The 26,754-nt window shown below is 41.8% G+C and overlaps 1 long non-coding RNA gene across 1 annotated transcript in view; it reads left to right on the forward strand.

Annotated features, from left to right (window-relative positions):
- Positions 1–26,754, forward strand: part of LOC308666511 — a 117,926-nt gene that overhangs the window by 49,560 nt on the left and 41,612 nt on the right. Inside the window, exon 2 of the long non-coding RNA XR_014026145.1 lies at positions 24,215–24,275. This is a non-coding gene — a long non-coding RNA (uncharacterized lncRNA). The remainder of the gene's footprint in view (positions 1–24,214; positions 24,276–26,754) is intronic.

A 26,754-nucleotide genomic window follows, 5' to 3' on the forward strand; every position in this document is an offset into this window, starting at 1 on the left:
TGTGGACAGAGGTTTTTTCCCCGCAGACCGGAGGGGGCTCTGGTTTTAGGCGTGCTGCCTGCATCCCATACATGCTCAGGTGGAGTTTTGTTCATTTACATAGCTCATTTGCCAGTTTGTGGCCTGGGGGTTGGGGACACCTGGTTTAGAATGTATAAAGATACCTCAATTTATGTTGGAAATGTGAACAAGAGGGGACATTTTATCATATTTTGTGGATATGCAAAAAGCCAGAATATTTTGGACTCAAATACATATACTAATTCAGAAGATTTTAAGGATTAATCTACAATTGAAACCAAAGGTTTTCTTTTGATCAATAAACAGTTAGAAAAAAAAGCCATGGAACTCTGTTTTTATATGTGATAAGTGCAGTGAAATTGCTATATGTAAAAAAGTGGAAAGATCTGGCATTACACACAGTACAGGAATAGATGGTAAAGTTGGCAAATATCTTAGCTCGGGTGTACGATGAGAGTGGAGGTTTGTTCTCTGAGCTCATGGGTTGGTTTCTGAACATTTCATTACCAGGCTACATAACATGTTCAGCAGAATTTAGGGAATGTCAGTTTTGGTGTTCTTCTTCTTATAAGGGCTTCATGTAGCCAGTAGGTCTTGTGATGGGAATGTCACATCAGGTGAGAGTCTAATGATGGGTATTGTGATGGGTCAGTTGTGAGTCACATCAGTTGACAGTCTTGTGATTGGTCTTGTGATGGGTCAGGTATGGGTCACATCAGGTGAAGATCTTGTGATGGGTCATGTGTGAGTCACATCAGCTGAGGGTCATTGGGAGGTGAAATGCTAGTTGGCGGGGGGGTGTTTCATGGGTTGGTTGACGTCTGTGCTGTCTTGGTTAGTTGTGCAGTTGATTTGACTTCTCAGGGGTTCGTGGGATGGTTGTAGGTCAATGTGTCTGTTGATGGAATTGCTTATGGAGCGCCAGGCTTCAATAAACTCATGAGTGTGGTGAGTGGTAGAATGGCCAATGATTCTTGTATTGCTCCAATTGAATTGGTACTGTTCAGTGTCAGTGTGCACAGAGATTAGGAATTTGGGATTTTGGTGTTTGACTGCCAGCTGGTGTTAGTGGATCCTGATTTTCAATTGACATGATGTTTGACCCAAAATGGTTCCCCCCAAATCTGTAAAGTTTATGGTATCTTCTACTATTTTTCTCAATTAAAAGAGGAATTGATTAATGATTGTTTAGTCTTAAATGTTTGTTTTTTTATGACAAAACTATACTATACAATAAATCATCTGGGCAGTGGAAATTAAGACTGACTGCCACAATCATAGAATGTATTATTTAATCCAGTGTAGGACCAGTTCTTTTCGGAATTACATTCTATTGCTTAAATCTCCTTTAAATTCCTCTAAATCAGTGGCAAGTTGTTTTATAATGTGAAGTTCTTTGGTCTTTAAAATGTTACCTGGCTGAAAATTTCATTGTAAGGACCTGCCTCAACTAGATCCCCCAAGAAAGCAGAACTCTTAAAACAGGCATCTTTTCAAAAGGAACTTTTTATTGAGAGTTTTTTTAAAATCCCATTTATATCCCACCCTTCTCCGAAGACTCAGGGCGGCTTACAATTTAAAGCACAAATCAATGTGCTTAGCAATAGCCTTCATTCTATGTATATGCCTGCTTATTAGGGCTTTCGCCCCCCCCAAGCAGCATTATTACAACGTCAGCTTATTGCCCCCAACAATCTGGGTCCTCATTTTACCTACCTCGGAAGGATGGAAGGCTGAGTCAACCTTGAGCCTGGTGGGATGCGAACCTGCACTAATTGCAGGCAGCTGGTGTTACTTAAGGAGGCATTAGCCCACTGCTCCACCAAGTTAGTGATGGTAAGAGAGCAAAGCAAAGTCTAAAGATTTGGCACGCAAAAGAGTACCTCAAAAGATAATTCAAAACTCCTCCCCCCAATGTCCAACTGCCTGGTTGAAATTCAGCCAATCAACAGGTGCCAGAATGTTATGAGAGCCTGGAGATTTAGTGCCCTTCTTAAGATCTCTCTCGGTTTTCTTTCCCAACGTTCCCAGGCTCTGTTGTCTAGAGATAAGGCAGATGTTTTCAGGTCACATTCCTCTTGCCCAGATGGAGGGTATCTCACACAGAGCAGAGCAAGGCAAATAATATTCCCCATGCCAGCACCCTCCCCCAACAGTATGGCAAGCCCTGAAAATACGTAGGCAAAAGCAAAAACAGGGAGAAATGAGAGGATTGAAGGCAAATACATTTGAGGGGCTCTGACATTTCACCCCCCTAATAGAAAGACAAATCCATCTGCAAAACAAGAAGGGGGAAAGGGGAAAAAACAAAAATAAACACATTAATCAAGTTTATCTGGATAGCGTGCATGGAAGCGTTTGAGAAATCTAGGGGCCCTGACATGTTTTTTTTATAAACTCACTCATTCTGTGAAGCAGGAAAGCCTTTCCAGGCCACTAAATATTGTGTGGACCTGTGATGTTTGCAAGAATCTATAATATTTTTTTATCTCAAACTGTTGCTTGCCCTCAACCATAATAGGCTTAGGAGCCGGAGTGGTGACAGGTCATAGTCTGGAGGTGACATCAGGTTTCAACAAGCTACAATGGAAAACTGGATGGATTTGTCTCAAACTCTTAGGGAGTTCCAGCTCCACTGTAATAAGATTTATAATGGATTTAATGGGAAACGGACCAATATACTTCAGCCCCAGCTTCTTTGATAGCTGCAATGACTGTAAAAATCTAGTGAAAAGGTAAACTCTGTCACCAACATGGAAAGGCTTAGGCTCCATTCTCTTTTTGTCAGTCTGAGCCTTATAAACTTCCCTAGCCTCATCCAAAGCTTTCCTAACAACTGGCCAGATGTTCTGCAATTGCTGAACCCAATTCTTAAGGGGAGGAATGGCAGGTTTTTTGGCAGGCAATTCAGGCATAGGAAGGAAGCTTTGCCCATTAGCCACTTGGAAAGGAGTGAGCCCACTACTGGATTGTACTGCATTGTTGTAAGCCACTTCAGCAAACAGCAACAGATCAGTCCAATTGTCCTGCTGATAATTAATAAAACAATGGAGGTATTGTTCTAGAACTGAATTCGTTCGTTCTGTCCCCCCATTCATTTGAAGATGATGACTAGATGACAGTCTCTGATCCGAACCTAACAGGTCCAAAAAGGCTTTCCAGAACTTAGAGGTGAATTGAATACCCCTATCAGATATTATGCACTTTAGGGCACCATGAAGGTGATAAACATGCTGCACAAACAACTTAGCCAAAGTCTTTGCAGTTGGGATCTTCTGACACAGGATAAAATAGGCTTGTTTAAAGAACAAGTTGGTGACAACCCAAATGACAGTGTTTCCGCACTTTCGGGTAGCTCCACAATAAAATCCATGGAGATCTCTCTCCAGGGTGCTGAAGGGCTTGCTACCGGCTGCAGGAGGCCAGGCATCTTTCCCTGCTAAATGTAGATTTAGCAGCAGCACAAGTAGGGCAGCTGGGCACATAGCTTTCAATGTCCTTCTTTAAGGAAGGCCACCAAAATTGCCTCTTAAGCAAGTGAAGAGTCTTTACAAACCCAAAGTGTCCTGCCATTTCTGAATCATGACAGGCCTGCATGATTCTCAGTCTCTGATTTGCAGGCACATACAGCTTTCTTCCAACCAAGCTAACCCATCTTGCACTGAACAGAGATCTTTATGGCTGCTAAACCACTCATCCTTCTCCAGCACCTTCTTGAACTCCCCAATCGATATGTTGTCTAATGGTGGGGGTTTCTTAGTTTGCTCCCTTGCAGTGACTGGGATGGCCAATTGCTGTGGGGAAAGTAGAAGTAAAACTACCTCCGCTGTCAAACTGTTATATTGTGGCATTCGTGACAAAGCATCTGCCAGGAAGTTTTTTTCCCCCTGGCAGATAGTGGATGGAGAAGTGAAAACAATGGAAGTGCTGGGCCCAGTGTGCCTGTTTTGGAGATAATCTCCTGGGGTTTTTCAAAGCTTCAAGATTCTTGTGATCAGTCCAGACCTGGAAAGGGATTTTACTCCCTTCTGAGAAATGCCTCCAGGTTAAGAGGACCCATCTCACTGCATAGGCTTCCTTCTCCCAAGCAGCCCACTGTTGTTCAGTCTCCAACAATTTTTTGGATGTGTAGGCACAGGGTTGTAACTGGTCCTGCTGGTTTTCCTGCAGTAACATTGCCCCCACTGCCACATCACTAGCATCTGCGTGAATTAGAAATGGCTTTTCTGGGTCTGAATGTTTCAGCACTGGTTCTGCAAAAAAAAGTCTCTTAAGTTTCTCAAATCCAGCTTGACATTCAGCTGTCCATTTTAGTGGCTGGCCAGGCTTCAGATTACCCCCTCCCTTAGTTTTCAGTAAGTTTGTGATAGGGAGTGCATTCTGAGCAAATGAGTGGATAAATTGCCTGTAAAAGTTGGCAAATCCCTGAAAGCTTTGCAGTTGCTTCCTGGTGTAGGGAAGGGTCTATTCCATAACAGCCCACACCTTTTCTTGGTCCATCTCCACCCCCTCTTGAGAAATGTGGTAGCCAAGATAGTCAATTCTATCCTTATGGAATTCACCCTTCGAGAGCTTGGCATATAATTTAGCAGTGTGAAGCTTCTTTAAGACTGCCCTGACTAATTTCACATGCTAAGCTTTATTTTCAGTGTAAATCAGGATATCATTCAAATATACCAGAACTCCCTTATACAGGTGTTCATGAAGGACCTCATTGATCAGTTGCATGAACACTACGGGGGCTCCCTGTAGCCCACAAGGGAGCACCCTGAATTGGTAGCAGCCTAAGAGGCAGTTGAAAGCAGTCTTCCATTCATCCCCCTTCTTAATCCTGATGTGATAATATGCCTCTTACAAGTCTAGCTTAGAAAAGACTTTTCCTTTCATCAGGTGGGCTAACATATCCCTCATAAGGGGCAGGGGCCACACATTTTCCATGGATACTCATTTAAGCACCTATAATCAACCCAGAGGTGAAGACACCCATCCTTCTTCTCTCTGAATAGAACAGGAGATGCTACCTAAGGTCGGGCAGGCTGGATGAGCCCCTGGGCTAAATTCTTGTTGATGAACCTGCAAAGCTCATCTAATTTTCTAGGGGTCATTGAATATAGCTTCGTCTTAGGCAAATTAGCTTCCAGGATGATCTCAATTCTTGTTGATGAACCTGCAAAGCTCATCTAATTTTCTAGGGGTCATTGAATATAGCTTCGTCTTAGGCAAATTAGCTTCCAGGATGATCTCAATAGCACAGTCCGTAGGTCAGTGAGGGGGAAGCTCATCCCACCTCTTCTGACTGAAAACCTCAGCTAGATCTTGGTACACTTTCGGAATGCTCTGAATCTCTTGCTTGCTCAGCATGGAGGAAAATTCCTGTTTTGGACCCTCCATTCTACTTCCAGTTAACCCCATGGAAGGCACTCTCTTCCTTGGGAACCTTAGCTGCCCCTCTCTATGGTCTATTAGGGGGTTCCATTTCTTTAACCAAGTTAGCCCAAGGACCAGGGGCCATTCCGTGTCGGGAGCCACAATGAATGCTAAAGTCTCCAAGTGGCTTCCCAGGGGTTCAGTGACAAAGCTTGTCAGGATGCTCCCTGCTACTGACCCATCAAACGGGCAAAAGGTGATGGGGTCTTTGAGTTTTCTTAGGGGAGGCCCCAGTTTCCCAACTAAGTTGGGACACATCAGGCACCATGTCTAGCCTGAGTCCAACAAAGTGGTTAGGGCCATTTTCCTGCCTCTGCCCAGGATTGTCAGTTCTATGGGCATGGTTATGGGGTCAATCAGCCCACTTACCAATGGATCATTATCGTAATCACTCTCTGACATCCCCGACTCATCATCCAGTGGACTCAGAGCTCTACCCCCCTCCTTTGGGGCTAAGGGGAGCTGCACAACCTCTGTGGGCTTCAAGACTGTGTCTTTCAAGCACTGGGTGGATTTGCTTGGTTTCCCCCCAGAGGGGCGAACTGACTTCCTAACTGGGTTCTTGCTGCAGCATTCCACAGCATGATGCGATTCCTTGGTGCACTTAAAGTAGGCGGTGGAACGTGGTTGGGTTGTGGAGGTTTTACTGACCCCTCCCCTTCTCTCAGGCTGGATTTGTCTCCTGACTTCATGGGACGGTACAGGTTCTGGTCTGGTCAATTTCTACCTCTTCAGCTAGAAGACACCATTCGTAGAGGTGAGCAGGTGCTCCACAAGCCACACAGGCATTGTACAGGTCATCGTTTAGCCCATCCTGGAAACAGCTTATCAGGATGTCTTCAAGCCAGTTCAGGCAGCAAGCCAAGTCTCAAAACTTCTCCATATATTTGGCTACCAGATACCCATTTTATGGTTTTTATGCAATATTTAGCTTTCCAGTCTGCCAGGTGGTCTTCAAAATGGCATCTCAGTGTGATCATGAAGTGGTTAAATTTCCAAAGCTTATGAGCATTGCAGTTATATAGGGTCACCATCCACCTGGCAGCAGTTCCTTCAAGGGCTAAAGTGATGACCCGGATCTTGGCTGCATCATTGGGCAGAGAGCACCCATACACTTGTATGTAGGTAAGGACATGAGCCAGGAAGAAGCCCAACAGCTGAGGATCCCCATCAAATTTGACTTCCAATGGAACCAGCTTTGGTTCCTCTGGGGGAGTTCTCTTTCTGGGCAGTCATGGGGTCTGAGCTCTCTAGGGGTTTGCTCGCTGCCGCACTGTCAAAGTAGCCACCACCGTCTCCACAACCCCTGCTACCATCTCCGCTTATCACCTTCTCTCCTTCTCCACTTCCAACCTCCTCAGTCAGTTCTTCCTCTTTTTCTGGGCAGCTCAGGGATTTGGCTTTTAGATCCTCGAAAGCTTCCACCATGTAATGCATGGCTCACTTCAGGATCCCCTCCATCGGGTCTGACTGCAGGTCCAGATCTTCATCATCAGAAAGCAGCTCTGTCCTTTTCTTGTGAGTCTTTTTCCGACCTCCTTGGGTGAAAGTTATTTTTGGGACGTTTCCTCCCAGCCCTCTCTCCTCCCAACACCAAGTGACCATCTTGGCCTCAGGGCATCTTCTAGGGCAGCAGTTTCCTCTACCCAGGTGAAGGTGCTTTCTCTGGGATAAATATGAATGGCTGCCTCACTGCAGTCTTTGGTTCCAACTTCTCCCATTTCGCTGCCATGCAGAGACATGCTGTGCACGGCTCCCCTTGGTAGGGCAGATGCTTCTCTGGGTTGGGCACTACTGCAGACCTTGCTTTATGTAAAGACCTACCTCAACTAGATCTCCCAAGAAAGCAGAACTCTTGAAACAGGCATCTTTTCATAAGGAACTTTTTATTGAGAGTTAGTGATGGCAAGAGAGCAAAGCAATGTCTGAAGATTTGGCACATGAAAGAGTACCTCAAAAGACAATTCAAAACTCCTTCCCCCTCCCTCCCCCATGTTCAACCATCCAGTTGAAATCCAGCCAATACACAGGTGCCAGAGTGTTATGACAGCCTGGAGATTTAGCGCCCTTCTCGAGGTCTCTCTGTTTCATTTTCCAGTGGTCCCAGGCTCCATTGTCTGGAGATAAGGCAGATGTTTTCAGGTCGCATTCCTCTTGCCTAGAGGGAGGGCACCTCATACAGAGCAGAGCAAAGCAAATAATATTTCCCATGTAAGCATCCTTCCCCAACAGTATGGCAAGCCCTGAAAACACATAGACAAAAGCAAGAAAGGGAGAAATGAGAGGATTCAAATCAAATATATTTGAAGGGCTCTGACAATTCTATATCTATTGGATGTTGCAAAGTATGTTCAGTAAGGGATTAATTACAATTACCTTGGTCTTGGAATCAAGGTGGTGGAGTGATTGACATACTGGACTAGGATGTGGAAGGTTGTACTCCACCTTCAGCCATGTGTGACTTCAACCATTTGCATACTCTCTTAAGCTTTCCTCATAATTTGAAGAAGGGATGCTATGTATACCCCCTGGAGCTTCTGGAAGTTGAACAAAACACTTGTTAAATAAGTGGTTTACTAATGAAGGAGAATATTTGTAGCTCAGGATTGAAATGATGGGTCCTTGGCGCTCTCTGAGCTTGCTTGTTTTCTTGCAGATGTTTCATTACCCCTAACTAGGTAACATTATCGGTGCTAGTAAGGAATGCTGTTAGGATTAATCTATGCTGATCTTAGTGCTGATTACAAATTACATGGACAAATCAGCCATCAATAGACACATAGACGTTAACAACATCTATGTTCTGTACCAGCCTGCTACCGGCCCTGCAGAAAAGGCAGGGACAACCCCTTTTACAAGAAGGCAAGAGGCTGGAATTACGCCTGCCAAATTTATAGCTACAAAAACAAACAAGACACGAACCAAGAAACAGGAGCTTTAAGAAACAGGAACTATCCAAGCGGTTGCCTTCAGCAAACCAGCCCTCCCACACATTCCCCTTATATAGAGTTCAGGGCGTGGCTTCTCTCTGCCTCCTTCCGAGGAGCCCCATTGCCTTCCTCTGTTTACTCCTAATTGACTGCCTCCTGCGTTGGGCGCCTTGAACAGGGCCAGCTGTGGGTCATCTTCATCCACGCTGTCAGGCTCACACAGCTGGGTCTCCGTGGTGACCAAGTGGGAGGGGCCTGGCTGAGGGCTCTCATCAGCAAGATCTTCAACCCCCTCAGCAAGGTCTTCAACACCCCCCTCCTCCTCTGAGTCGTCCGACCCAACTGCCGAACCCACAGGCTGACCCTGAATCACAACACTCTATAACTAAGAGAAAAATCAAAATAAGAGAAAATCAACCAGCCCAAAAGAGAAAAAGACTCCAGCGTCTCTCCAGTAATCAGCACTCAGATCAGCATAGACACCAGAATATAAACCGACAGCAAAAGCACTCCTTACTAGCACTGATGATGTTACTTAGTTAGAGTAATGAAACATTAGTTAGAGTAATGAAACATCTACATCTACAAAATTCAGAGAGCACCAAGAACCCCTCAAGTTCTTTACTCTTGGCTTTCTGGAAGAGAATGGAGTTCCGAAGCTAGATCGTATTATTGTGCCTAACAACAATTGCCATAGTCTGGCCTGAAATTCTCAGAAATGTCAATATGACTTTAGAGCAATTGTTGCTTGTCAAAGATACATGTGTTCTTCTTGATTACATTCCAATATCTGGAACTTATCAAGATATCAAGAATTATGGATACTTGTGGATAGGGAATAGCAAAAAGAATTATTACACAAAATTGGAAGGCTAAATCTATACATGAATTGCCGTAATGGATTGCCAACATGTATTCATTGTCAGCATTTGATTTAGTCTTATTTCAACAGAAGGACAAGGAAGGGGAATTTTCACCAATGTGTTCAAGTTTCCTTGAGTTGCTTTGTTCATATTATAAATTGTAAGTCACTTAAATAATATAATTTTATTCTATGATATTTTATAGACTGCTATGTTTATTTAAATCATTATTTGTGCTTTGGTCATTGTATTGTTAGTATTAATATTCTGGTATGTATTAGTATAAACCAGTCTTTTATAGTTTAATAAATCAGAATCAACAAAATATTCTGCACCTGAACGGCACCACACAGCCGTTCTTTTTCTTCTGTTGATGCAGGAAGGGTAAAACACAATAGCAAATGGGCTGGAGGGTCAAAAGGAGTTGACTGGCAAGACTGAGGAGGCACAAAAAGTCCAATGGCACAAAAGGTCCATGGGGGTTGGAAGCAATTAAAATCTCTATGAATGAGTGGGAAGATAGGAATTGTTCCTAGTACAGTGTTGAAAAATGTGTTTAAAAGGGAATAGAATCACCAGGTGAAAAGAAATTGAATCAACAGATTCAACCAAACTGAATCATCAAAATGAAAGGAAAAAGTCATTTCCAGAACTGGAATGAGACAATTGATCATGGCCACCTGGCCATGCCTACTACGCCCCAGGCCTCCCCACTTCAGCCAACCCACAGTGAGCATTCCTACTTGGCTGGTCCTCCACTGACTTTCCTTCCCTGCCATTAGTCCACTGGCACTCCTCCCCCTCCCCCTTGTCCCTGGCGATTCATGGAGGGACACTTGTCCCTGGCCAGTACACTGTATGGGACAATTAGCTGCACTTCCCACAGGGCACTGGACTGGGAGACAGGAGATTCAGCGATTGCTATATGGGGCAACTGGAAAAACAACAAAATGGGCAAAAAGGGGTGGGAGGAAGGACAGCTAGCTCCCTCCCTCCCAGCCCAGCCCTCCAAGTCTCCCTTGGCCTTCAGAAGATGGTGGGGAAGGAGGAGGCGATGCACACTTGTCATGCCCCTCCCGTGATGGCCCCACAACAGCAGCCAAGCACACTTCAGCAGCAGCCAAGCCTGCAAGCATGACAGTCAGTGGCTCCTGCTGCAGCCAGGCTGTATTTGTAGGCATGCAGAGCTGGAGGCAGGCAGCCTGTTCATGTGGCCCCAGCTGCAAAACAAGGCAGTGCTTAAGGCTGCCACCCCTCCTTCGGGCACTGGGGCATTCTTGCTGCTGCCTTGGGCTGTTCTGCTGCATGGCAGTGATTCTGCAGAGAGGCACTAGGCAACACTGCTGGGGATTTCCCCCACCCCCATATACACATACATGTGCCAAAGACCACACTGGGGTGGATTTTAAAAAAAAAAAAACCAACAGTGATGAGATCCCTTTTCACTTGTCTTTCATACTACTAAATAAGTCAAGAAGCAGGAAGGGAAGGGGATACCATCTCAGACAAGTCACTGTCCAGTCTCTTCTTAAAAACCTCCACTGATGGAGCACCCATGATTTCTGGAGGCAAGCTGTTCCACTGGCTAATGGTCCTCACTGTTAGGAATTTTCTCCTTAGTTCCAGCTTGTTTTTCTCTTTGATCAGTTTCCAACCATTGTTTCTTGTCCTGCCTTCTGGTGCTTTGGAGAATAATTTGACCCCCTCTTCTTTGTGGCAGCCTCTCAAATACTGGAATAGTGCTATCACATCACCCTATTTCATCTTTTCTTTAGAGGACCCAAACCCAAGTCCTGCAGCCGTCCTTCATAGGTTTTAGTCTTCAGGCCTTGGATCATCTTAGCTGCTCCTCTCTGAACTTTTTCCAAGGTTCAACATCTTTTTTGTAGTATGGTGACCAAAATTGGTTGCACTATTCCAGGTGTGGTCTTACTAGGATTTTATAAAGCGGTACTAATTCTTTGCATGATCTTGATTTTATGCCTCTGTTTATACATCCCAGGATTGTGTTAGCTTTTTTGGCTACTGCTGCACATTGCTGGCTCATACTCAAGTGATCGTCCTCTAGGATTCCAAGGCCCCTCTTACAGTTACTGTTTTTAAGCCAAGTCTTGCCCAATCTGTACTTGTACCTTTGATTTTTCCTGCCTAAATGTAAAACATTGCTTTTCTCCACATTAAAGGTCATTATGTTGGATAGGGACCATTGTTCAAGTTTCTCAAGATCTTTTTGAATTCTGAGCTTGTCTTCTGGGGTGTTGGCTATTCCTGCCAGTTTAGTGTCATCTGCAAATTTGATGAGTTTCCTTTCTATTCCCTCATCTAAGTCATTGATGAAGATATTGAAGAGTACTGGGCCTAAGACGGAACCCTGGGGTACCCCACTGCTTACTTCTCTCCATGTGGATGTAGTGCCATTGAGGACTATTTGTTGAGTATGGTCAGCCAGCTACAAATCCATCTGGTGGTGATGTTATTTATTCCACCTTTTTCTAGCTTACCAAGCAGGAGATTGGTTTGGCATGATCTGTTTTTAACAAACCCGTGCTGGCTACCAGTTATAACTTTGTTTGCTTCTAGTTGTTCACAAATCTGTTTTTTTCATTATCTTTTTCCAGGATCTTCCCAGGTATTGATGTTAGACTGATTGATCTGTAGTTTCCTGGTTCTGCTTTTTTTTTCTTTCTTTCTTGAAGATGGGAACCACATCAGCCCTTTTCCAATCCTCAGGTACTTCCCCAGTGCTCCAGGATTTTTGAAAGATATGGCACAATGGTTCTGAGATAACATCTGCATGCTCCTTCAGAACTCTGGGATGTAGTCTGTCAGGTCCTGGTGATTTATATTTGTCAAGGTTGGATAGGTGTTCTCTTATCATTTTCTTGCTTGTTTTAATTTTTGTTTCTAGTTTGTCTTTTGCAGTATTTTTTTTGTATGTTGTGCAATAATTTCTTTTTGTGTGAAGACTGATGCAAAGAATGAGTTAAGCAGCTCTGGTTTCTCCCTATTTCTTGTTACTTCCTTGCATCTTCTCTCTTTAGTAGACCTACAATTTTCTTGATTTTTTCTTGTTATTAATATGTTGAAAGAAACTTTTTTTTGTGATCCTTGATTTCGGTTGCAAGTCTTTGTTCATTCTGAGCCTTTGCTTTTCTGACTTTTTCTTTGAATGTTCTGGCTGTCTGCTGATAATCAGCCTTAGTTATGTAGGTTTAACTAAACATTTTAAACATTTTTTTCCAGAAAAAAATCAAAAAAGCCTTGGTGGAGCAGTGGGCTAATGCCTCCTTAAGTAACACCAGCTGCCTGCAATTAGTGCAGGTTCGCATCCCACCAGGCTCAAGGTTGACTCAGCCTTCCATACTTCCAAGGTAGGTAAAATGAGGACCCAGATTGTTGGGGGCAATAAGCTGACTTTGTAATAATGCCGCTTGGGGGGTGTATGAAAGCCCTAATAAGCAGGCATATACATAGAATGAAGGCTACTGCTAAGCTTGTAAGCCGCCCTGAGTCTTCGGAGAAGGGTGGGACATAAATGGAATTAAAATTAAAAAAAATTGTATTCCAATGTCATTTTTTTCTCATGTCTCATTTGTTTACAAATAACATTATTTCTTGCTCAACTAAGACTTCTTTTGTCTAGTAATACATTGCCTTCCTTCTCCCTCTTCCGAGTTGAATACAAAATACTGTCCTACTTTTTCCAACTGTCCCACCTGGCGCCTTCTCTGTGCACCACATGGGAGGTGCAGTGAATGTCTCTCCACAAATTGCCAGGGATGAGGCAGCGGGGGAGGAGTGCCGGCAGACCAGTGGCAGGGGAGGAGCACCGTTGGAGGGCTAGCCAATGAAGAATGCCCATGATGGATTGGCTGTGGTGGTGGTGGTGCTGTGAAGTGGGCATGGGCAGGTGGCCATGATAAATTGTCCTAGAACCTTCCAGAACTAATGCAAACCTCAAAGCCAGAAGGACTATCCATCTTTACCCTAGAAGTCTGTCCCTGGAGACAGTCCCTGAAGGCCACCTCTGCTAACATTTTTTGGTCCATAAATTCTCCCCAAAATTTCTTTTCTGTTGATGGTCTGATAAAGCAACCACCATCCAGCAACCCCTTTCAAGAGGGTATTAGCTTTGTTCACTCTTAATGAAGCTAGAGAAATGATGACAGGTACAGCTGGAACAACTAAAAAGGGATGTTCGCATGGAAGGCACAGCTGGGTGATTATTTCTTGCCATACGCTGCACAGGCTTTAAAATCAATTTTATTAGAAGGCCTATATTCACAAGCTAATTCATGTACTATAAACATTGTAAGCAAACTACAAGTAGAGTTAAAATACATGGTGAAAGTTACTCTACGCTATACTCTTTTAAGGTTTTGTTATGAAAACTAAACAAGTTTCTCTTGCTGATAAAAGTTTGTAAATTATGGTTAATTGAATGAGGGTGGGTTTTTTTCCCCTGACAGGATACATTCTGTCCCATAATGCTCATTCTTTCTTTGGTGGTTGCAAAATGTCGATTGCAATTTCATTACTAATATATTGAAATACTGAGACTATTTGTAAGTTCTTGTTTTGCCTCGTGTCTTGATGTAGTAAGAGAAGCTGGATAAGGTTCAGGAGATAACCAAGACATCTGGAGAAGCAGGTGGTTCTTCACAAAGCCTCAGTGGCAGGATCACTTGAAATTTATGTTATCAGTTTACCTCTCTTGGATAACATTTATTTTAAAAGTTACTTTATATACTAAAATAGAACAAGAGCATGCTCATGTTTAATCTTCCTGGGTGAATCCCCTGTCAGATTCCCTCAGACCTTTATCTTCACTAGATCTTGTTAGTTTTGAAAAAATCTTTTGTCCTTTTCTGTCCAGTCCTCTACCCTGCTTTCTTCCTCACCCACCATCTTGGCCCACAGCATAATTAAGATTAGGAAAAATCCGAATGCCTTTGCAATCAACACATCTTGCTAGCTGAGATTTCCAAATAAGGAAAGAGGTAAATGTGAGCTAATTCCTGTCCCTGTTCCTGTCCTCTAATCCTTGCAAAGGAAGCATGCTTTTTTCTGCTTATTTTACAAAAAGTAAACAAGTTCATAAATGCAAGAGATGGGAAGAGTAGTTTGCATTGTCTTTTTGCTTTAAAAGGAGAATACATTTCTCAGGACACTTAATTTTTCAGGGTTTTCTTGGGTATCCTACTTCATTTTTTCAGAACCCCAGCGTTGTCTGCTTTTGGTTTTGCTTGATTGTTTGGCAAGGTCTGTAAATTTAAGTTGCTGTATTAACAAATAAAGCTGTTTTCAAAGTGGAACAAAGAGAATGGTGTGGGAAATTAAACAGAATGGTGTCTATTTAAATGGCCAACAGACTAGGAAATGCACTCTTTTTCTGAGCCTTCAACAGCAACTAAATCACCAGAATTCAACATATGAAACTTAACTCTGCAATGCCAGCTAAATATAATCACTACTGAAGGCTTAAAAGTTTCAGACATACTTCAGATGAAAGCTCACCTCTCTGATCCACATTCTGTACTGAGAAATGCAATTTGGCGGTTAGGCTTGCCAAATACAAACAATGTGATTGTACCATTAGTGGTATATTTATATAAAATGAACCATTTCACAGAGTTAGTTTTCCACATCCCACATTTCCTTCTGAATTCTGAAATGATTAACAGAAATGAAGCTCTGAGCCATATGCTTCTTCTAAAGATCTGAAATGCCTCAAAATCTATTTCTTTATTAGGGTTTTGTTCATTTTATCTCATTCATATGTCAAAGAAAGCATCAGCATTTATAGGAAGGAAGCTGCTAAAAATATTGGGATATGTGTAGTTGTTTCTGCCAAACCCTTTGTCTCCCAAGATCTATAAAGCCATCAACATTGCATGTGGCCAGCAAATGAACTGGAGATATTACTCCAATTTTGTCTAAGAAGAGCTAGGGTTTCAGATGTACAAAGGCAAAATCAGACTGTAAGTCTTGAAAGCACTAAGAAGTACACTGTAGGCCTTGCAGTTTGATGCTAGGAAAGCTGACTTGAAAATAGTAAAAGCTGTCATATAGACAAGGCAGGAGAAGAAATGTGCTGTCAAAAAAAGTAATCTCTTCCAAGTTCAAAAATCCAACAGTGGGAGGATTTATGGGAGTTCAGATCTAGGGAACGCCAGGAAAAACAGCTAAATAAACACATAGATCATATGTCTTGAAAGCTGATGTCAGGCCCATAAAAATCAACTTGATGATAGGAGCAGACAGGTGGCAATTGGTGCAATCCCTGCACATTTTGTCCTGGAGCCTTTGGCTGGCCTTATCCAGCGGAAACATCTTAGAGCAGATGTTTGCCTGATTGCAAATGTTGTGAAATTTATAATCCACATACACTTATAGTCTTAGAACTGTCTGGAAAAGAAAAACACAAGTTCATCCAATTTCATTGCTGGCCAGAACTGCAGCATTGTAGGAGCTGTGGAAGGAAATCCGTTTTAAATTGGGACCTAAAAGTAGATGCTGCTGAAATCCTCAAGGCTCAATGCATGAAAGCTGCAGAATCCCAGGGTTTGGTTATTTCATTCTCAAATCAATGAATTAGAATTATATTAATTTTAATGTAATTAAAATTTATATTGGGTTCTGCAACAAGCCATATTAAAGTATAAGAAGTCCCTGCCATTCCTTTCATTTATGGAATCTCTGCAAAACTTGTGTTCAGTAACATTTTGCTTTTCATTAGATTAATCATAAGCTATCAATCTTAGCTGAGACTTTTGTAAGATTTAAGAAGTAATTTTCATGGTTTGCACTTCTGATGTTGAACAAGGCATAAATTTCCCTCCCATTTAAGATATTTCATCTATATTCTTTAGTTGTAAATGTAATACTTTCTAATTGTACAGCTAGAATGCCTCATTTATGAGCTTTCTTCTGCCAAGAAATTCTCAAATGTCTGAGAAAAATTAGTATGCCCATGTTGCAAGAACAAAAACGCATTTTGTGGCTTAACATAATATTTATAGAATATAGAGTTGGAAAGGACATTTCTGACTGATGATCCTCCAGCCTCTGAAGACCTCTACTGAAGGAGAATTCATGTGGCAGCCTATTCTACTAGTTGACAGTTTTCTAGTCAGGATGTTCCTTTTGATTTCTACCTTGAATTGCTTCATTGCAATTTAATTCAGCAGTTCTGAACTCTATGACAATAAAAATGTGTTCCTTTCTCCCTGTGATCATCCTTTAGATATTTAAAGACTGTTATCCTAACCTCCCTGACTGTCTTCTATAAGCTAAATATATCACAATCCTTAATTTTATCTTATACAGCCTGGTTTCCAGATATAATTTGGAACTTGCTCCAATTTGTCAGTGACATTTTAAACTCTATTGCCCGTAAATGGACACAGAACATCAAATGGGGCATGGTCACTCAGCCAAATGTAAGGGCATCTAACCATAGTAGCCCATATTTCACCTTTTTTGAAGGAGAATATCATTTGAAGGTTTTAATATGTCAATGCCTACTAAGCCAGTTACCCTGTCAAAGAAGGAATCTGACATGATTTGTTGGTGACAAACCAGTGTTGGTTCCTGTTAATTGCAGAATATCTGCTCAAGTGCTCATAAATTTGTGGCTTTATAATCTATTCAAAGACCAAAATACATGTCAAGCTGATGAGCTTCTAATTTCTTGGGTCTCCTTTTCTGCCCTTGAATTTGCTCTCCACCAGTTTTACGGGCTCTCGCTTGTCCTCCTGGAGCTCTCAAAGATAATCAAGAATGGTTCTAAAATCACCTCCATTAGTTCCTACCTAACACTCCACCTAGCACAAATCATTGTACTTCATGTGGTTCCAGTGTTTGTACAAACCTGGAAACTCAGGAAATTCTAGGAAAGAAGTAAGGTCATTTTAACTTTCTTCCCCATACCCAAAGATAATCATTTGCCATAACTTGGCTACCTGTGACTTAATACCCCACAGGAAAGGAAAGGGAAAAGAAATGCACATACTTTCCTAACCACCTCACCAGGTTAGGCAAACATATGGGTCAACTAGATTAAGTCGTATATATAAATTGAAACTGCAATTTTCAGGAAGTTGGAAGAAAGATGGAAATATACCTTCTGTTATGTATGCAGGCACCTGCATAGCAACAGCCACCAGGGGGCGTTGGCCTGAACGGTTTTTGGCGGGAAACCCAGTTTCGGCGGGAAACCTAGGGCCAACCCCATTGGCTGTCCGCTTACCTGGCTAGGTATTTAAGGAGGCCAGGTAACCCTCATTCCTCAGTTGGCCATCCCCTCCAATAAAGAGCTGAACTCACACTCTGGCTGGCGTCTCTTCCTTGCGTCGGACCCACTACACAATACCTTCCATCCAGAATAAACAAAAAGTAGTCTTCTTACCCATCTGAAATCACTCGTGGGACCTTTTCCTTAGATATTTTGTTGCAGAGTCAAGGAAGCATGGGCATACCTAGCAAGGATCTGTTTTGGCAGAAAACCTATCATGGGATAATGCAAAGATAATAATGTTTATTTCAAGTCAAGTTTAGCTTGACTGGTATATACGACAATTTGAACCCTGAAAAGCAGGTCAGAAAGGACAACTGTGAATACCATAAAAGATAGATTTGTTCTTGGCTGCTTTTCAATAAATAAGCCTGGGATATTAAATGGGAATCTTATGTACACTGACTTCTGTGTCATCTTCTGAATGTGCAGAAGGCTATACCTGTGTATCCCCCACAGTTCTTCCTCCTCAGTGCAGAATCTGCCCAGTTCCTTCAATCTCTCATGATGGGACAGAGTTTCTAGTCCCTCTGTTCTCATTGCCCTTCTTTGAATCTGTTCAAGTTTTCTAATATCTTTTAAAATGTACTTCCCCCCATACTTGGGGTGGGTTTGATTAATGCAGAATAATGTGCAACAGGGGCTTCCTATGGTTTAAATTATGCTTCTATTGATATAGCCTTTTCCTGGAAATAACAAAGCATTTTTATTGGAAGCTGGGAGTCCTTGTCCCACAGAGAAGCAAAATAGGATTGTTACCAGTCCTAGATATTACTAGAGTAGGGAAAATAAAAGTCTCTACTGTGATGAAACCTAGCAATAGGAGATAACTAGCAGTCTCCTATTCAGGAAAGAAAGCAGACGTTATTAACTCAAAACTTGAAAAGACTTTCAGATCGACAAGGAATTTGTTGATTGGTATCTTCTTTGAGTAAGCTGAGGGAGGTGGCCTTGACAGTCTTTCTTTATGAGTTCAACCACCATCAACCAAATCCTTTCAAATCAAATTTCTTTATTTCTGGTACATCTGAGTTTCCCCTTCTCACCACAGATATAGGTTTTCCACAGCTTGTTATTGTTGGAAGTCAGTACCTACCCACCCTCCTAGATGTTAAAAAAAGGCAGAATATATTTCCCCAAAGGAATAATAGAAAATCTTAGGCAGAAACCCCTCACCCCCCCCCAAGTCTCTCTGCCCCAAGCAGAAACCAGCTCTGTAGAAGTGCAGAAAGACTGGAGCCAGGAAGCTTGGAGTTAATGGGATTAGAAAGACAAAGATCCCTAGAACCAGCAACCCCTCACCCATCCAACACAAGACAGCCATCAGCCACAGCCAGACATGACCTTTATTTTTTATTTTATTTTTTTATTTTAATCCCATTTATATCCCGCCCTTCTCCGAAGACTCAGGGCAGCTTACAATCTAAGCACAAATCAAGTGTGCTTAGCAATAGCCTTCATTCTATGTATATGCCTGCTTATTAGGGCTTTCGCCCCCCCAAGCGGCATTATTACAAAGTCAGCTTATTGCCCCCAACGATCTGGGTCCTCGTTTTACCTACCTCGGAAGGATGGAAGGCTGAGTCAACCTTGCGCCTTGTGGGATGCGAACCTGCAATAATTGCAGGCAGCTGGTGTTACTTAAGGAGGCATTAGCCCACTGCTCCACCAAGGCTCTTAGGAGATAATAGGATTAACCCACCACCATCAGAATACTAAAAGGGCACACTGAACCTCAGGTCGAAGTTCATGCCACAGGAACAACTCCAAACACAAAAGCCCAAGAAGGTATAAAAACCCAACACGCCCAGCAACATGTCATCTGCTGCAGAGCCACATGTCTTGTGGTTCTGCTCTTCAATAAACCACAACCTTCTTTCTAAAGCAGTCTCCATTTTCTTTATTTCCGACTCGGACTGGACCCTGATGAAGAGTTTTCTTTCAGAATTACCAATAATCCAGCAGTTACCAATAACGCAGTTGTTGGAATTCAGGATTTCCAAACTTTTTAATTCAGGGGTGTCAAACTGGAGGCCCATGGGCTGGAGGCGTCACACGCAGGCCATGCCTACCCCGGCTTCACAAAGGCCAAAAACATAATGATACATCACGTGACGCAATCGAATTTGACACCCGTGTCTTAATTCATTCTTCTGCTATGTGACCCTGTGAGGGGGTTCAAGGGAGGAGGTTTCCTGTCTCCTTCCCTGTTATATAGCCCAAGCCCCATGAGCTTGTTATCCGGAGGATTCCCACCCTCACTGTTCCTTTTCATTTTTTCTATGTTGTTGATAGCAACATAAGCAGTACCAACAAACCTGCTGAAGATGTCCTTTCCTTTCTTCAGAATACATAGCAAGTGGAATGGCAGTCTCAGGATTTATAGCATTCCCCAAGGGATTGTGTTTTTTGTGCAATACATCTCTGGACTCTCAGCAGAACAAGCCTGATAAATGTGGCTTCTGAGGAACCTGAAGTCCATACAAATAGAGAAAATAGGGCAACTGGAGAAAATTATGCTATCCAGGTTACTTGGTACTAGAATTCAGATGCAGCTCATTGGTATCTCTAAAGAAAGAGGGAGAATGTAAATTAGGCTTCATTTCCTGCTGTTGAAGCAGCCAGACAAGAAAATGAAGAGCTGGAGGAGAGTTGTTTTGTGATTATATTCACTTGGGACTGAAGAGAACTATTATGAGTAGCTAAGATTCTCTTCTGGAGTAACGCAAGCTTCAACCACATAATCAGTTGTTATGCACCATTAGTTTCCAATTATGAATGCTAGAGTAAGAGAACCAGGAGGAGATGTCTCTATTCTGAATGCACAAGAATAAAGACACTTGGCTAGCTCAGCACTACCAGTGACTTGAAGGAATTTGTAATTTCTACAGAAATTCTACTACCAGAAGTTAAGGCTGCAGAACCTGAGATGTGTATACCATATAGAATAGAATAGAATAGAATAGAATAGAATAGAATAGAATAGAATAGAATAGAATAGAATAGAATAGAATAGAATAGAATAGAATAGAATAGAATAGAATAGAATAGAATAGAATAGAATAGAATAGAATACAGAGTTGGAAAGGACCTTGGAGGTCTTCTAGTCCAGCCCACTGCTCAAGCAGGAGAACCTTGGCTTGGGTCCAGGATATTTGAGGGAACACCTGCTGCCAGCATCAAGTTCCCTTCATCCAGTGCGCTCACACAGGGAGGGTCTTCTCAGGGTGCCGCCGGTAAAAGACTGCCGGTGGATAACACCCAGGGGGAGGGCCTTCTCTGTGGGTGCGCCTGCCCTCTGGAACCAGCTGCCCGTGGAGCTTAGGACTGCCCCCGACCTTCGTTCATTTCGCCAGGACCTGAAGACCTGGCTCTTTGAGCTCTCCGGCCCAGGCTGAGAATTTTTAACTGGGGTTTTTATTTTTAAGGGATGATTTAATCTTTTTTAATTGTTTTTAACTTTTGCATTGGTTGGTTTTAAATACCTTGTAAACCGCCCTGAGTCCTTCGGAAAAGGGCGGTATATAAATCTAATAAAATAAATAAATCTAATAAAATAAACCTTTATCATTTCAGATAGGTGACTGTCCAGCCTCTTCTTAAAAATCTCCAGTGATGGAGCGCCCACGATTTCTGAAGGCAAGCTGTTCCACTGGTAAATAGTCCTCATGGTTAGGAAGTTTCTCCTTAATTCCAGGTTGCTTCTCTCTTTGATCAGTTTCCAACCGTTGTTTCTTGTCCTGCCCTCTGGTGCTTTGGACAATAGTTTGACACCCTCTTCTTTGTGACAGCCCCTCAAATACTGGAATACTCTATCATGTCACCCCTATTTCTTATTTTCTTTAGACTAGCCAAACCCAAGTCCTGCAGCCGTTCTTCATATGTTTTAGTCTCCAGGCCTTTGATCATCTTAGTTGCTCTTCTCTGAATTTTTTCCAAAGTCTCAACATCTTTTTTGTAGTATGGTGACCAAAAAAAAAATTGGTTGCGGTATTCCAGGTGTGGTCTCACTAGGGTTTTATAAATAGGTTCTAATACTTCACATGAACTTGATTCTATGCTTCTGTTTATACAACCCAGGACTGTATTAGGTTTTTTGGCTACTGCTGCACACTGCTGGCTCATATTCAAGTGATCATCCACTCAGACTCCAAGGTCCCTCTCCCAGTTACTGTTTTTGTGTTAGGTCTCACTTAATCTGTACTTATATCTTTGATTTTTTTTTCCTGCCTAAAGCAGCTCTGCTTTCTCCCTACTGCCTCTTACTTCCTTGCCATCTTCTCTCTTTTACTGGACCTACAGTTTCCTTGATTTTTGCTTGTTATTAATATGTTAAAAGAGTCTTTTTTATAATTCTTTATTTCTGTTGCAAGTCTTTGTTCATTCTGATCCTTTGCTTTCCTGACTTTGTCTTTGCATGTTCTGGCAATCTGCTGATAATCAGCCTTAGTTATGTGCAGTGCTTTTTTTGTAAAAGAAAAAGGTGCCGGAACTCACACACATCATACAACCCGCCTTGCCTACCTTACAAGGTTCCATCCAAAAAAGGTGCCGGAACTCCGTTCTGAGCATTCTATGAGAAAAAAAGCCCTGGTCATGTGTCCCTCTTTCCATTTTTTGTACTTGTCCTTTTTGTTTTTCAGTTTTTCTGAGAGATGTTTGTGCAGCCATGCTGGCTTCTTCTTGACTTTGTTTTTTTTTAGTGGTATTGTGCTGGACTGGGCTTTTATGATAGCATTTTTCAGAGTTTCCTATGCTTCTCCAGTTGTTTTCCCCTTTAGGATTTTCATCCATAGAATCTTTCCTAGGTTCTCTATGAGATTGTTAAAATCAGCCCTTTTGAAGTTTAAGACTCTAGTTGGATTATTTTCTATTGTTTGTCTTTGCATTATATTGAATTTCAAGATGACGTGGTCACTTTCACCCAAGGTTCTGGCAACTTCAACTTTACTTCTAGTTCCCTCCTCCACCTTTTGGATAATAAAGTTGTTGGCTAGGTTGGTTAAGAATCTGTTTAATCTCCCACTCAGTGCAGAGTTTGTCTCCCAGTTGATATCTGGATAGTTGAAGTCTCCCATTATTACTGTGGTATGCTTCCTACATACGTTTGTTTACTAGTTGGCAAAGAGTTCATCTATTTCTTCTGATTGGTTGAGTGGCCTGTAATATACACCTATGGCAATGTCACTTTTTTTTTCTTTTATATTGACCCATATACATTCTGGAGGGATTTTATCTTTTATCCTGTGCATTTCTATAGATATGTAGTGTTCTCTTACATATAGTGCAACTCCCCCTCCCCTTTTTATAGACCTATTTCTTTTGAACAATTTGTATCCAACCATCAGTACATTTCCAGTCATGGATTTTGTCCCACCAAGTTTCTGTAATGCCAACTATGTCATACCTGCCCTCATGTACTATTGTTTCTAGTTCACCCTGTTTGTTCCCCAAGCTTTGAGCATTTGTATATAAGCATTTAAGACCTTTATGTCAGTCCATAGGTATGTTTCCTGCATCTCCTGATTGTTGTTGGAGTTTTTCTTTTTTCTCATCACTCCTGAATACATTGTTTGTTTTCTTGGGATTTATGACTGGTTTTGTGTTCTAGAGATTCTAAAGATTGGTCACCCTACCCTTCAGTTTTAGTTTAAAGCCCTCCTGATGAGTTGGGCCAGTCTTTTTCTGAGTACATTTTTCCCTGTTTTAATGAGGTGCAGCCCATCTCTTGCCAAGAGTCCTTCATGTAGGAAATGCAGTCCATGTTCCAGGAAATCAAAGTTTTCTTGGCGACACCAACCATTTAGCGAGTGATTTATTTCTAGAATTCTTTTTTCTATCAATGGGGGGTTGGCCTTTCGTTGGCAGTACTGATGAGAATACTACTTATGCTCCTTGCTTCTTAAATTTATTGGCTAGTTGCTTATAATCTCCCAGTATTGTACTCGGGTTCATTGTTGTGTCATTCATCCCAATGTGAAAGAGGGGGAAAGGGTAATAATCTGTGGGCCTAATTATTTTGATTAGGTTCTTGGCCACATCTTTGATTTTTGCTCCAGGGAGACAATATACCTCCCTATATTGTATGTCCAGTCTGCAGATGGCTGATTCTGTTCCTTTGAGGATAGAATCTCCTATTACCAACACTCCCCTTCCTTTTTTGAGGAGGTGCAGTCTGGGATGCTTTTCTGTTTATCTCAGGTGTGTTTGTTGATATGACTCTTTTAGGGATGTTTGGTGTTGTTTCTTTGCTAGATGTCTGCCTGTTTTCTTTGAGGGAGAGGTTGTGGGTCTGCGTATTTCCATCTAGGGGGATAAATTGATTGCTCAGTTTTAATGGGGTTGCTTCTGGTTGGGTTGGATTGGGCAAAGGGGGGTTGTTAGTTGTGTGCTACTTCTTTCTTTGAGTATTATGTTTCCTTCTATGTGTGATATACCTCCATTTGTCTTCCTCCAAGGATTTATCAGTAGGGTCAAATCCACTGGGAGTTATTTGTTCATTATTTGGTTTGGTTTGGGTAGAGCTTTTTTGTGTAGGTTGGAGTTTGTTTGAACTTCCAACTGAGCCTCCAATATGGTCACCCAAAGAGGCCGCAAAGCAGCAGGGAAGACAATGAACCTGAAAGGAATTTCAAATGCCAATCAAATGCCTAATTAGCGGTATAAAATTGTTCTAGGTGACAACTTGCTCAGAAGGAGGGAAAGATCATGCAGGCACCAGTTTGGATCAACGTCTGGGTAAGAGTCAGTCTCCATCTTTTATAGATGCTCAGTTATTGCTAGAAGAGTATTGAACCAATAGTATTTTGGAGATGGGGGTGCTTCTGGCAAGTGTCAGCCTGGAAAGTTTTTTCAGACTTTTCAAGAATTGGGACAGTATGTTTAAAACGTTTGAAATAGCTTCAGTTTCTCCATTTGAAATTTGTAGATGCAGTCTACCTTTTGGAAAGTCCTGAAGTTACCCAGTTTTAAGAAGGGTTGGTTTTTTTTGGATTACTATTAGTATGGCACTGAACAAAATACCACATCAGCTGCCTGCACTACCAAGGTCTGACAGTCAGCACATTTCCAAGAATAAAAATTGAATTACAGTGGACTTGAAGATAATTGCCAAAATATTAGGGTTACAATATATGTATTCTCAGCTTCAGGACGCAATTAGGAAGGCAGCAGAGGAGGACAATTATCTGGTAGCTAAATAGGAGATGAACTATTAGGCAAATTCAACAATCAAATGTAGGTTTATTTGTCCATGCCTTGAATTTCTATGTATTAAGAATTGTAATTGATATGGGAAATTTATCTGCGGCTATTATAGTAGTAACTTCAAAGGGATATCTCTTTCTGATTAAACTTTGATAAGATCACTCATTGAAGCAGATTTGTGAATCACAATGGAAACCTGCAGAAAATCAAACTAAGCAGCCACATCCCAAACTTGACAGTTTTGCTGCTATTGCTGCAATATTACTTCCTCATAGGCAGCTTTGCTTGTGGGAAACAGGATGTTGACCTCTCACACAGATATGAATTTTCTCACCTCATTCTATGATCTGCCTACCTGAGCTCTTTTGGGACACTATGAATGGCATTACTTGGCATTCATCTCAGTTCTCCACTTCTTAAAGTCTAAATTTACTCTTTTCTGCAAATGGAATGTTACTCTTTTGTATTAGTCTTATCAGTTCTGAGTTTCAGGCAGCTCTCATGCACTGGGAACAAACAATGTAGTAAGTGTGGGGGGAAAATGCACTTCAAAAGATTCAGATTACTGAAAGGAAAGCTTGGCTCATCCATCCAGGTAATATGTGGAGACTTATACCACAACCCAGGAAATTCAAATGCTGAGGATCCCAACAGGAAGAAGGGGTCCTCCCACAGATGTACTTTTGCAAAAAGGAGATAGCTTCCATTTTGCTCTCCTGGTCTGCCTAAAGGTAAGATAAAGAAATCCACAGTCAGCAGTCTGGCAATCTAAGATCAGCTGGTTGTGATATATATCACGGAAGAGTAGTTCATTCTGGTTTGTGATATGAAGGATGCTGCCTAATCCCTAGGCTAATAGTGACAGAATTAAACCTGTTAAAAACATGTAACATGATGTAGGTGGTTTGCAGATCTGTCATGGGAATTAGTGTGGGTCCAAGTCACTACATGTATATGCAAGCATTTCACATTGGAATCTTAACACATTGAAATTTCACATTTCTGAAATGTCATCGAATTACATCACTACATATTTATCCTAAATATTAGAAAATATTTTGTTCTATAAACCTGTAGACTGCATCACAATTAACTAATCCAAAGTTAGTTATAATCACACTCGCAGACATCAAAAGCAGTAAAATATTCATGATCAGATTGTATGTGATTCTCAATTCCAATTTTCTGAAAATGAGTGCAATTTGAAGGCAGCCCAGTAAGACTGAAAGAAGCTGTAGGTACTGATCCCTCTTGTTCATGAATCATGCCCAGTCCTAAAAAAATTATCACTCCTAATGACTTAAAGTGTGGGTGCAGACACTGCAGAGTTAGAAGAGCAAAGAAAGTGTTTGAATCATTGTCCAGAAAGTCATTCAGTGTAGACAACTAGTGAGTAGATGTGGGGTATTGCTTCTGGGCTCCTGGTTTTAAGTTGATGGTACAGACACACATCTGATGTTGAGATAACGTACATGTTTCTTCCTTCTCTCTCAAAATGTTAGCAAGTTCTAAGAACTCTTCTGGCAAGTTGATTCAGAGAGCTACTGTAAGTAGGAAAGGCAAAAGGATATGATTGGGAAGCTTGCAAATAGTGCTGTTGACATCTTTCAGAAAGAAAAGAAATTATTTTCTACCTCCAGTGAACATCTGGATTATGGGTCTGCAATTAATTAACAACCAGCACAGTGGGAACATGTAAAGAAGCTGTGATACAGAGTGGCAAGAATTCAGTGCGGTCATTTATTATCACTTGCAAAGCTGTTGTGCAGCACAGAACAGGATCAGCTCAAAGTGCTTGATTGCCAATCAATCATTTCAACAACCTAGGCTTCTCTAACAAATGCGTGGGTAATTTAAATTGTTGCACTGTGGTCTGATATGTGAAATTGCCTGTTGCATGGAAGTCTATAAGAGTGGAGATTTGTATTTCTAAATATAAGAATGTGCAAACAGCACCAGGAATAAAATGCACCCACTTGTTGTTGGTTGCTTGAGTTTGTTTTCATTGTCT

The sequence above is a fragment of the Vipera berus genome, assembly GCF_964194415.1.
Source record: "Vipera berus genome assembly, chromosome: 3".
Lineage (NCBI taxonomy): Eukaryota > Metazoa > Chordata > Lepidosauria > Squamata > Viperidae > Vipera > Vipera berus.